The 10,928-nt window shown below is 39.9% G+C and overlaps 1 long non-coding RNA gene across 1 annotated transcript; it reads left to right on the forward strand.

Moving 5' to 3' along the window:
* The first annotated feature begins 448 nt into the window (after positions 1 to 448).
* On the forward strand, positions 449 to 10,152 carry LOC105543111. Its single transcript, XR_001006579.1, has 4 exons — positions 449 to 556; positions 3,246 to 3,415; positions 5,623 to 5,740; positions 9,841 to 10,152. It is a non-coding gene; the product is annotated as an uncharacterized LOC105543111 (long non-coding RNA).
* Positions 10,153 to 10,928: the final 776 nt, after the last annotated feature.

Genomic DNA, 10,928 nt, shown 5'->3' on the forward strand with positions numbered 1-10,928 from the left:
ACACATACGCACCAAAAAAATTCTTGAAACAGTATTTATCCCTTTTCCATGCAATTCCTTCTATTTTCCATTCGAATTTATTTCAGTTTCTAAATGCAAACCTCCACCTTCTGAATTGATTATCTCACACTAAGGAGTGGCAACCCACTGTTTGAAAAGCACTCAACGGGATGCCCTTTATTTTTCTAACCCTGTAATTCAATATGGAGAGATTCTGAATGGAGGACAAGCCTGATGAGTTTGAGGTATGGAATAAAGGAATCTGATCGGCTCCGGGTTTGTTGTGTTTTTAAATCTTCCTGTGTGTTCATTCTCTTCACCACAGAGAGCACTCTATTATCTTTGCTCAAAGAGCAGACAGTGCTCTAGCTGTTTTCCCCTGCTTAGCTTTGATCCCTGCAGTCATGCTCAGCCCTTCCCCCAAGCCCTCCCTTCCAGATGGGTTGAGGCTGTTGAGACTCCAGGGGTTTTCAAGGCTGGGAGCCCGCTGAGTGTTCACTGTTCCCACCTCCAATCTGCTCCATCCTCCAGCTACATTTCATTCCGGATCTACCAGGTTAATGGGATTATTGTTCTTCTCTGTTATTCTGTTATTTCGTATGGGGTGAATCAGTTGGTTCCTGGGACAATTTTTAGTTGTTGGCTGAGATGACAAAAATGGGTGGGGATTTTATTTTAGGAATAAGTGTCCTTCATCAGCCAGAATTTAATCTGGGAAGAATTTATTCACTCTCAAATGGGTTACTTTTTGAAGTGACTTAAAAATAAGATTTGTTTGGCTGGGTGTGGTGGCTCACACCTGTAATCCCAGCACTTTCGGAGTCTGAGGCAGGAGGATCGCTTGAGCCCAGGAATTCAAAACCAGCCTGGGCAACATATGGAGACCCTGTCTCTATTATTTAAAAAAATTTTTTAATAAGATTGTTTTGTCAAATAAAAGCAAAGCATATCTTAAGGCATGACTCATGTTTTAATGCCTATATCATCATCAAATCAACCATACAACATTTTAGCTTCAAATTTTAATTTTGGTTAGAAAGATAAAGTGATAGACTGATTATATCATTTATTTTATTCATTGTATTCAACAACATTTACTGAGTACTTATTGGATACAAAGCACGTTTACTGACCTCAAGATATCTAGACCTTTAGAAGGGAGTGTTTTAAAAATGCCTACAAATAGCCATTATATAAAATAAGATTTTAATAAGTGACTATACACAGTATAGTACATAGCCTAATCATAGTACCTCATCCTTTTCAGAACTCATAAGAGTGAAAAGAGAAATTACTCGTTCCTAGTGTATCTGTTTTGTCAAGACATAATAATGCCAAATTTCTCTATTCTTCATTTTAATTAAATACATGATAGATTGAGTGAATGCTGAGTGTCTATTTGGTGCCATGTGCTATAAATGTGACGAAATGATCCTCCCATTGATCTTTCTTTGGTTCATTGATGTTTGTCTCTAAAGAATTGACTTCCCAATACCTGGAATGCATGAGCACGGAGAGAGACTGAAAAATGGAAAGAAAGAGGCATGAAGTAAGGCTACTGGAGACTGGGGTTTTCCTTCCTCTCTGACTGTCCGAATCCAATAGAAATATAAAGTGAGACCGGGTGCATTGGCTCATGTGTGTAATCTCAGCACTTTGAGAGGCCAAGGCAGGTGGATCACCTGAGGTCAGGAGTTTGAGACCAGCTTGCTCAACATGGTAAAACCCCATTTCTACCGAAAATACAAAAAATTAGCCGGGCGTGGTAGCACTCACTTGTAAATCCCAGCTACTTGGGAGGCTGAGGCAGGAGAATCGCTTGATCCTGGAAGACAGAGAGGTTGCAGTGAGCCGAGATCACACCATTGCACTCCAGCCTGGGCAATAGAGCAAGACTCCGTCTCAGGGAAAAAAAAAAAAAAAAAAAGACATATAAAGTGATATAAAATACAAAATTTTAAACTATATTAGCAACATTTGAAAAAGTCAAAAGAAACAGATAAAATTCATTTTTAACAACATATCTTACACAATCCGATATATCTAAAATATTATCTCTACAATGTGAAATCAACTAAAAAACATTAGTGAGATAGTTTACATTCTTTCAGGTATTTTTGGACTATTGTCTTCAAAACCTGGCATGTATTCTTCACTAACAGCACATCTTAATTTTGATTAACCGTATTTCTTGGGTTCAATAACCACAAATCACTCGTGGCTATCCTATTGAACAACATAGCCTAAATAAAGAAGCAGAAGTCAAGGAAAATCTAGATAGTTAATAAATGTCTTTAACATTTAGAGGAAGGGACTCTTACTTCGTGGGGTAGGGGGGAATCTGAAAACCAGTCTTTTCTTTCTACCGATGGAGAAATGGGAGTTGCCAACTCAAGATCCACTCCTTTCTCTTCCAGCCTCTCAGACGTGGGGATATGAGACAGGGCTGGAGCTGAACCTCTCCTACTTCTCTCCAGCACCCCAGAATTAAATCTGCTCTGAGGCAAACAAAGGCAACTCTACAATCCTCACATTAGTATCACGGCTTGCAGTTGATAAATGCTTTCATGTACAATATATCATCGGATATTTAATCATACCTCGAGGTGGTCAGTTGAAGTATTACTATCCTTACTGCATAGATGAATGTTCTGGGGCTCAGGGAGATTAAATGACTTGCTCCAAAGTAGCACAGTTAGTATCCAAGTGTTTTCAAACTTAAGCTAGTGTATGTCCCACTAAACCAGAGCTGCCTGGCAAAGGAAGTTAAGAAAATATTTACAGAAGTATGATTTTTTAAATTCTCTGGACACATTTCGTCTACTCAATCCCCCCCCCCCCAAAAAAAAAAACAAAAAACACTGGTGATCATTTTACAAAAGCATTGCAGAAATAACCTCTTGGCCAATTGAGTTTTTAACTGGGTTTTTGTACTTCTTTTTTTTTTAAGTTGGACCTCATTGTCTAGTGTAGCAATTTAGAACATCTAATTATTGACAGCAAGTCTATATATTACAAAGGCAGAGTTTTTGCGTTGGCCCTGAAGTGTGTTGCAATCATTTTTGTCTGGGAAAACAAACAAAAGTGGATCGGCAGCATGGTTGTCATATGAGATGCTGGCTGAGTCCCAGGCCCTAGGACGTTGGCTTACCTGCCAACAATACTTCCCTTTCAGGCAATGCCAACTGTTTTATGAGAAGATCACAGTTCTCTGGAAGTGAGCTTTTGTGTTTTGCTCTAATCAGCAAGATCCAACTTTACTACTGTCATGGAGGGAATTACAGTAATTCTACCAACTTTTGATGCAACCTTCTTCTGACACCGTGTGAAACAGACTGGAAAGACTCTAAAGATGGAGAGAGCTCAATGCTTGAGAAAAGGAATTCTGTTTTTTGAAAGGTCTCTAGAGCAAAGGGTATGCAATATGTTTATCACTTCAATTTCAGAAACATCATGGGCTCTAGAAACACATTCTCATCTATCTGTTTCTATTGCTCCTGGTTTTTTTCTGCTCCACCCAATTGTCTTCCTATTTTTATCTCTTTCATTCCACTCTGGAGCCATGTTGCTTGGTCAGGCCACCATTCAAAATAAATGATTTTTTTCCCTCTTTTATGTTATACCTACTTTCTTAATTCTTGGCTGTTACTTTTCTCAATTAACCTTTGGCAAATCAGAATGAAATTAAATTTAGCTTGTTGTAGAGAGAAAGAGTCATTGTAGAAGCTGGGATGGTCTGGAAGGGAATTAAAAATTATTTTGATAGCCCTCAGAATGTGTACAGAAATCGTAAAAATCCAGCTGGGAGTCAGTGTATCCAGTTCATCTCATTCGCAGTAAATCGTTGGGCGTCTTCTTGTAGCTGCCACAGTAATGCTAATGATGATGACTTCTTGCTTGAAGTGCTGAGTGTTGAATCCTTTGCCCCAGTTATGTGCCACATACTGATTTCCTTAACAGTAGACAAATACTGGAAACACAAAAGGAAGAAGCCGGGTCCTACTAAGCCACTCCCTTTGTCTAGTTTATCACTCAGTTCTGTCTATTTTTTCCTTCCTCTGTAGGAAATGGGGAGTTCATAAATGATAATAACAAACTTGCAGAAAAATATTAAGATAGAAACTTTTGTAGCAGCCAGCATTTTTCTAAGAGGAGGTCAAAGCATAAAGAAAGAAATTGATCAGCCTCTGTTCCTATCTCCCCCAAAAACTCCTTCTCTAGAAATCCTACTCTCAGAAACTAGTAATCAGGCATTAAGAAAAATTACTTTATCCACTGGGCCGATTCATGTAGCTTATTAGCTATCTTCCTTTAGACTGAAAAAAAAAAATTAGCCAAATTATTTACTAGCAAATCCGGAAAGTAGGTAAAGTTCTTTAGCAGTTTAATGTTACTATAACAGTCTGATTCACACACATTTATAAAATTCTCATCTGCACGAGTTGGCACACCCACAAGAAAGAAATGTCATCCATGAAAATGGGACTATCGTGTCTTTTATAGCATACATTCTACTATACATTTGCTGGGATCAAGGAAAAACTTACCCTTTGCCCTCTGAAGGCTTACTGAAAAAATCAACTGACGAAAGGCAGATTAATAGGCGAAATGTCTTACAGGTGTGTTAGTGTGCATGAGGGAGAATCACAGAATGATTGTCCAATATCCCAGTGAGGTACGGACGGTTGTATACACTTCTTAGGGGAAAGACAGACAGAGACATGTAGACGATCGATTTTTAGGAGATTTTAATGGGCTTGGAGAACATACAGTGGCCTGGGATAAAGTATTTTGGGCCGGCAGAGCAGACAATGGTTTGTGACCAGTCTGTCCAGGCATGTTGATAGAATTCAGTCTTTCTTCCCATGAGTTCAGTTAATGAAAACTCAGGGAAGCGGCCAGAAGTAATTGTTTTCTTCATTGTCAGGTCCAAAATGTAGGCAAATAAGGAATTTCAGGGGACAGCTTCATCCTGCACCAAGGATTAAGAGACAGGAAGGGGAGGAGGCCCAAGAGACCTCGAGGCTGCTTCTTCAGTTCAGCATGTCAAAGTACCATCTTTTGGAGTATCCATTTCTAAGCTCCAACACATTCAAAGTACCTCAAAAGAACCAGATGCTGCTAAGATAGTTCACAGGAAGATTCTGTCCTCCTCTCTGCATCCTATATTTAAAATTCAAGTGGTTTCTCTTTCTAGGCTACCCCATAACTTTGTTGGTTAAAAGATGTGCTACTCATTTAAAATGTCAAATTACATAGTCAGAGAGCTGGCCTACCTGATTCACATACTCTGCCTTTCTCAGTCCCTGTAATCTCAGCGTCATACATTCCATCTTTTCAACGTGCATATTAAAAGGTATCTTAAAGACTATATTACTTGTATTGAAACAGAAGAGTATCTACGAACGCTGATTCAGCCTGCAAAATACATAGAAAAGTAGCAAGAAAAATGATGTAACACCCCATGTTGGTATACTGGCCTGGTTTCAAGGCTGAAAGCAGTCTGAAAGGGTCTGAAAAAAGTCTGAAAATGTGTGTGTGTGTGTGTGTGTGTGTGTGCAGCCATGCCTAACAGCTCATGTTTAGCTTTCTTTTTTTTTCCTTTTCTTCTTTTTGATACAGAGTCTCATTCTATCACCTAGGCTGGAGTACAGTGGTGCGATCACAGCTCACTGCAGCCTCGATCTCCTGGACTCAACCAATCCTCCTGCCTCAGCCTCCCAGGTAGTTAGGACTACAGGTACGTGCCACCACCGTCTGCTAAACTTTTAAGTTTTATTTTTAGTAGAGATGAGGTCTCACTATGTTGCCCAGGCTGGTCTTGAACTCCTGGCCTCAAGCAATCCTGTCGCTTCAGCCTTCCAAAGTGCTGGGATTACAGGCATGAGCCACCCAGCCCAGTCATGTTTGGCTTTCTTTTTCCTTTTTTTTTAAACTTCAACTTTTATTTTAGATACGGAGGTACACGTGCAGGTTTGTTACATGGGAATATTGCAATGATGCTGAGGTTTGGGGTTAGAATTCCATCACCCAGGTAGTAAGCATACCATACAATAGGTTTTTCAACCCTCCCACCCCCCACCCTGTAATAGTCTCTAATGTCTTTTCCCATATTTATGTCCCTGTGTGATTAGGTCACTTCCCAGAATGCTATATACCCACACACATTGAGAAAGTTTTTGGGACTAGAATTGCCCTGGGTGATTGTGTTGGAACGGGTGCCAAGACGGTAATGTTCTTACCTGAAACACTGCTGGAGTCTGCAGGAAGGCACTGATCCGCCCTTCCTACAACTTGTTCATGCCAAAAATACAAGGAAAGATGTAGCTCCCCGAGGGAGAGGGCGAGAAACTCTTGCCTCCTTTTAAATGAGTAGAACTTAAAGTTATGAACTAAGATAAAGAGAAAACATGAAACAAATATCTTTCAAAGAGTAGTAAAATATTAGAACCCTAAAAGATCTGATGGGCACACTTATCTTGCTTGTTTCACCCTCATCATCATCATACAAGTTTACTTCATTTAAAAAACAGAAAACATAGAGAAGCATAGAAAGCACTCCAATCCCCCATAATTCCACCTCCTAAACATGCATACCTTTATAGACTACGGTTCCATGGAACCTGATCTATACAGGACCTGATACAGATGGATAAATTTTTCCCACCAAAATATCATAAATTATATTTCATTGTAAAAAATGTCTTTCTTACTTAACAACAAATCACTGTCAGTAAATAAATATTTACCACATCATTGGTTGTTTTTTTGGGTGCTTTTGTTGTTGTTGTTGTTGTTGTTGTTGTTTTGAGACAGGATCTTGCTGTGATGCTCAGGCTGGAGTGCAGTGGCGCGATCTCGGTTCACTGCAAACTCTTTCTCCTGAGCTCAAACAATCCTCCCACCTCAGCCTCCTGAATAGCTGGGATCACAGGTGTGCCACCATGCCTAGCTAATTTTTTGTATTTTTGGTAGAGAGAGGGTTTCACCATGTTGCCCAGGCTGGTCTCCAACTCCTGAGCTCAAGTGATCCTCCCACCTTGGCCTCCCAAAGTGCTGTGACTACAGGCCTGAGCCACTGTGCCCAGCACACCACGTCATTGTTAATGGGTACATAGTATTCTCTTAAGTGGATGTATTATAAGTTATTTAACTAATACCCTACCATTGATTGCTTAAGTTCTTTTCAACTTCTACAATGACAATTAATTCTACAATAAACAGTCTTCCGGCCAGGTGTGGTGGCTCACACCTGTAATCCCAACACTTTGGGAGGCTGAAGCGGGTGGATCATGAGGTCAGGAGTTCGAGACCAGCCTAGCCAACATGGTGAAACCTCGTCTCTATTAAAAACACAAAATTAGCCAGGTGTGGCAGCACATGCCTGTAATCCCAGCTACTCAGGAGGCTGAGGCAGGAAAATCGCATGAACCGGGGAGGCAGAGGTTGCAGTGAGCTGAGATCAGACCATTGCACGCCAGCCTGGGCGATAGAGCGGCACTCTGTCTCAAAACTAAATAAATAAGAATTAATTAATTAACAAACCCAGATTTCAGGTGTCTCCTAATTTGAGGGACCAGGAGGGAACACCACGACCATGCATAGCTGCCTTTGTGTTCATCCCTTACATTGTAACTACCAGGACATGTGAACTCAGCCTGTCTTTGAAGCTCCTGAATAATCCTCTAATGTAAAAACCTTAGTGAACATGTAAACATAACTGGAGTTTTCATAGAGAAGGTGGAAAACAGGTTTTGCAAAACACATCTCACAGAAAAAACTCCCTCACAGACATGCCTGTTCTTACTCATTACCTGTTGTATCTGGGACTGGGGTAGAGGGAGGTTTGCAAACAAATCAGTTCTTCTCCCCAAGTTGCTTCCTCAAACTTGTCTTGATGCTCAGCCAAACAAAGGAGCCTCCAGTTACCAGAAACTTCCCTTCTTAGAAGAAAATTTAGCAATCATCTAAACTTGTTTTAAACATGCCCTTTGAGATATCATGCCCAGCTCCAGCAGTTTGTATTAGAATATTTCTTCAGATCCTTTTCTGTTAAATCCTTCAAGAGTGTAAACTTTTCTTCACCTAGTTTCTGCCCATTTCTTGTCAATTTTCTTTCTAGTTGTTTGTTTGTTTGTTTGTTTCTTATCTTTCTGTTTGTTGTTTGCTTGTTTTGGTTTTGGTTTTGTTCGAGACAGTCTTGTGCTATGTTGCCCAAGCTGGTCTCAAACTCCTAGGCTCAGGCAATCCTCCCACTTCAGCCTCCTGAGTAGCTGGGATTACAGATGTGTGGCATCATGCTCAGCTCTTTTTCTAATAATTTTTTCTTCTCTGGTTGCTACTGCAGTTGGTAACTTTACTCCACTATATTTTCTAATCAACTCTTCTTTATATATAGAAAAAGTATTGATTTAGATATTTTTGTGTGTGTGAAGTCAACTACCTTCCTGATTGATCTCATTGTTTCTTCTGTTTTAATTGATATATTATTGTTATCTGCAAACAATAATCGTGTCACCTTCTTTCGAGTATTCATACCTCTTATTACTTTCTCACGTCTAATTACATTGAGTAGTACCTCTAAATTAGGAGTACTAGTAGTGATGATGGACTTCTTTGTCTTCCATTGCAAAAACTTTTAATGCTTCCATGAAAAACAACACTGATTTTGACATATAGTTTAAACATATACACACATACACACACAATTTTAATTTCAAAGAGTTTACATTTATTCCTATTTAGTGATGGTTTAAGTTTCTTAGCTGTTTATTTGCTTTGTTTGCTTTTATTTTTAAACTAGGAAGAAATACTGGATTTGTCAAAATCCTTTGAGATACCAGTCTACTGACCCATACTGAATTTGAATTATCTTCTTTTTAAACACTTAAATAAACTTAGACATGTTTATGGGCTGTTCATTCTATTGTACCAGTCTACAAGTCATTTCTAACACAAAAACAGTACAGGTCTATTTATTGAACTGGCTCTGTCGCTCAGGCTGGAGTGCAGTGGTGTGATCTCGGCTCACTGTAAGCTCCACCTCCTGGGTTCACACCATTCTCCTGCCTCAGCCTCCCGAGTAGCTGAGACTACAGGCGCCCGCCACCTCACCCGGCTAATTTTTTTTTTTTTTTTTTGAGACAGAGTCTCACTCTGTCACCCAGGCTGGAGTGCAGTGGCTCAACATCGGCTCACTGCAATCTCTGCTTCCCAGGTTCACGCCATTCTCCTGCCTCAGCCTCACGAGTAGCTGAAACTACAGGCGCCCGCCACCATGCCCGGCTAATTTTTTGTATTTTTAGTAGAGACGGGGTTTCACCGTGTTAGCCAGGATGGTCTCAATCTCCTGACCTCGTGATCCGCCCGCCTTGGCCTCCCAAAGTGCTGGGATTACAGGCGTAAGCCACTGCGCCCGGCCTTAGTCGTTCTATTTTTTAATCTTTAAGATTTTCTTGGTAAGGCATGGTGGCTCACGCCTGTAATCCCAGAACTTTGGGAGGCCAAGGTGGAAGAATCGCTTGAGCTCAGGAGTTTGGGACCACCCTGGGCAACATAGCAAGGCCCTATCTCGTAAAAAATAAAAATAAAATAAAATAATAAAATTAATTAATTTTAAAAAGATTTTCTTGCTTCTTGTGTCTTCATATCCTAACCATTATCATAGTACTATCATGTAGATAGCTAAAATTAATAAGATAGTTAGAAAATAATACAAAATAATTTGGGGCACTTTTATTTAAAAATTAAAATACATCCAGTACCATAAATTCCAGGAGAGGCAGAAATCAATATGAGCTTAATGAGTGATGGAAATTGCCATAGATTTATTTTTTGCAGATACAGAAGATGAGAGGGAGAAATTACAGAGTGATGGAGAAGGCAGACATCATGCAACGTGATCAAGGGCTATTCATTTTAAGCAGAAACATACATATGTAGAAAGCACCCTTGTACTTCTAATACCAATGACCATAAAGAAAAATAGTGTAGCCAAATAGTTCCTAGAATAGGAAAAATAAGGAATTACATTTTGAGATAAGAAGTTAGGCTCTAGTATAACAATTATATTGGGTCAAAGAAACATGAAAACAAATTTTAAAAATCTTACAACATGAATAAAAGTTTCACCAAATCAGGAGTCTATTATAAGCATGTTTTGAGTTATTTTCTTTCCCAAAGAGTTTATTTTTGTTTTAATTTATTTAAGTAGTATACACTTCTGAAAACATTTAATTAATGTCATACTGGTTCTTGTAAAAGATGAGGTCGAGCAATTCCATTAAGCTATAGGAAGGTGAAGAGAGAATGTCTGGTAGATGAATTTCAAATAAGCTCCTTCGCAATATGCCCCTTCCATAACCTCTGTATCCTTGTCATCCCAAACTGCCCACATTTCGTTGAACTCCTTGCACTTCTCAGAGGACATCTTCCCTGTCAACCCACGATATCAGTGGGCTAGGGGAGGTCCCCAAATACTGGAGGTACCTTGACCCTTGCCAGTGTCCAGGCACTTGACACCAATCATAGAAGGAATCCAGAAAACAGTGGCTGTATGAAGATTTACTGCAAAGTGAATCTCCATGACAGTGGAGTTCAGGTGTACTCATGAAGAGAGTCACTCCCAACGGGGTTTAGGACTGCTACCTTTCTGAGTCTCTTTAGCCAAAGGGTGAAATATTCATGAAGATTTCTGGAAAAAGGGTGAAGATTTCTTGGAACTGTGGTGCCACCCATTTTTACACCATATATGGGTGTTCCCAGAAGTCTCATGGCATTGGTGGGTATGTGCTTTAGTATGTTAACGAACGTGCAGTGAAGTCCTTGGGAGACCCAGGTCAAATCCAGCACCATGTTGGATCCAGTCAGCCTCAGCCAGCTGGGTCTACACCCTGGTTTGCAAAGTCTCAGCCCCTAGTTTATGCAGC

Source organism: Mandrillus leucophaeus, unplaced genomic scaffold (genome assembly GCF_000951045.1).
Source record: "Mandrillus leucophaeus isolate KB7577 unplaced genomic scaffold, Mleu.le_1.0 Scaffold275, whole genome shotgun sequence".
Lineage (NCBI taxonomy): Eukaryota > Metazoa > Chordata > Mammalia > Primates > Cercopithecidae > Mandrillus > Mandrillus leucophaeus.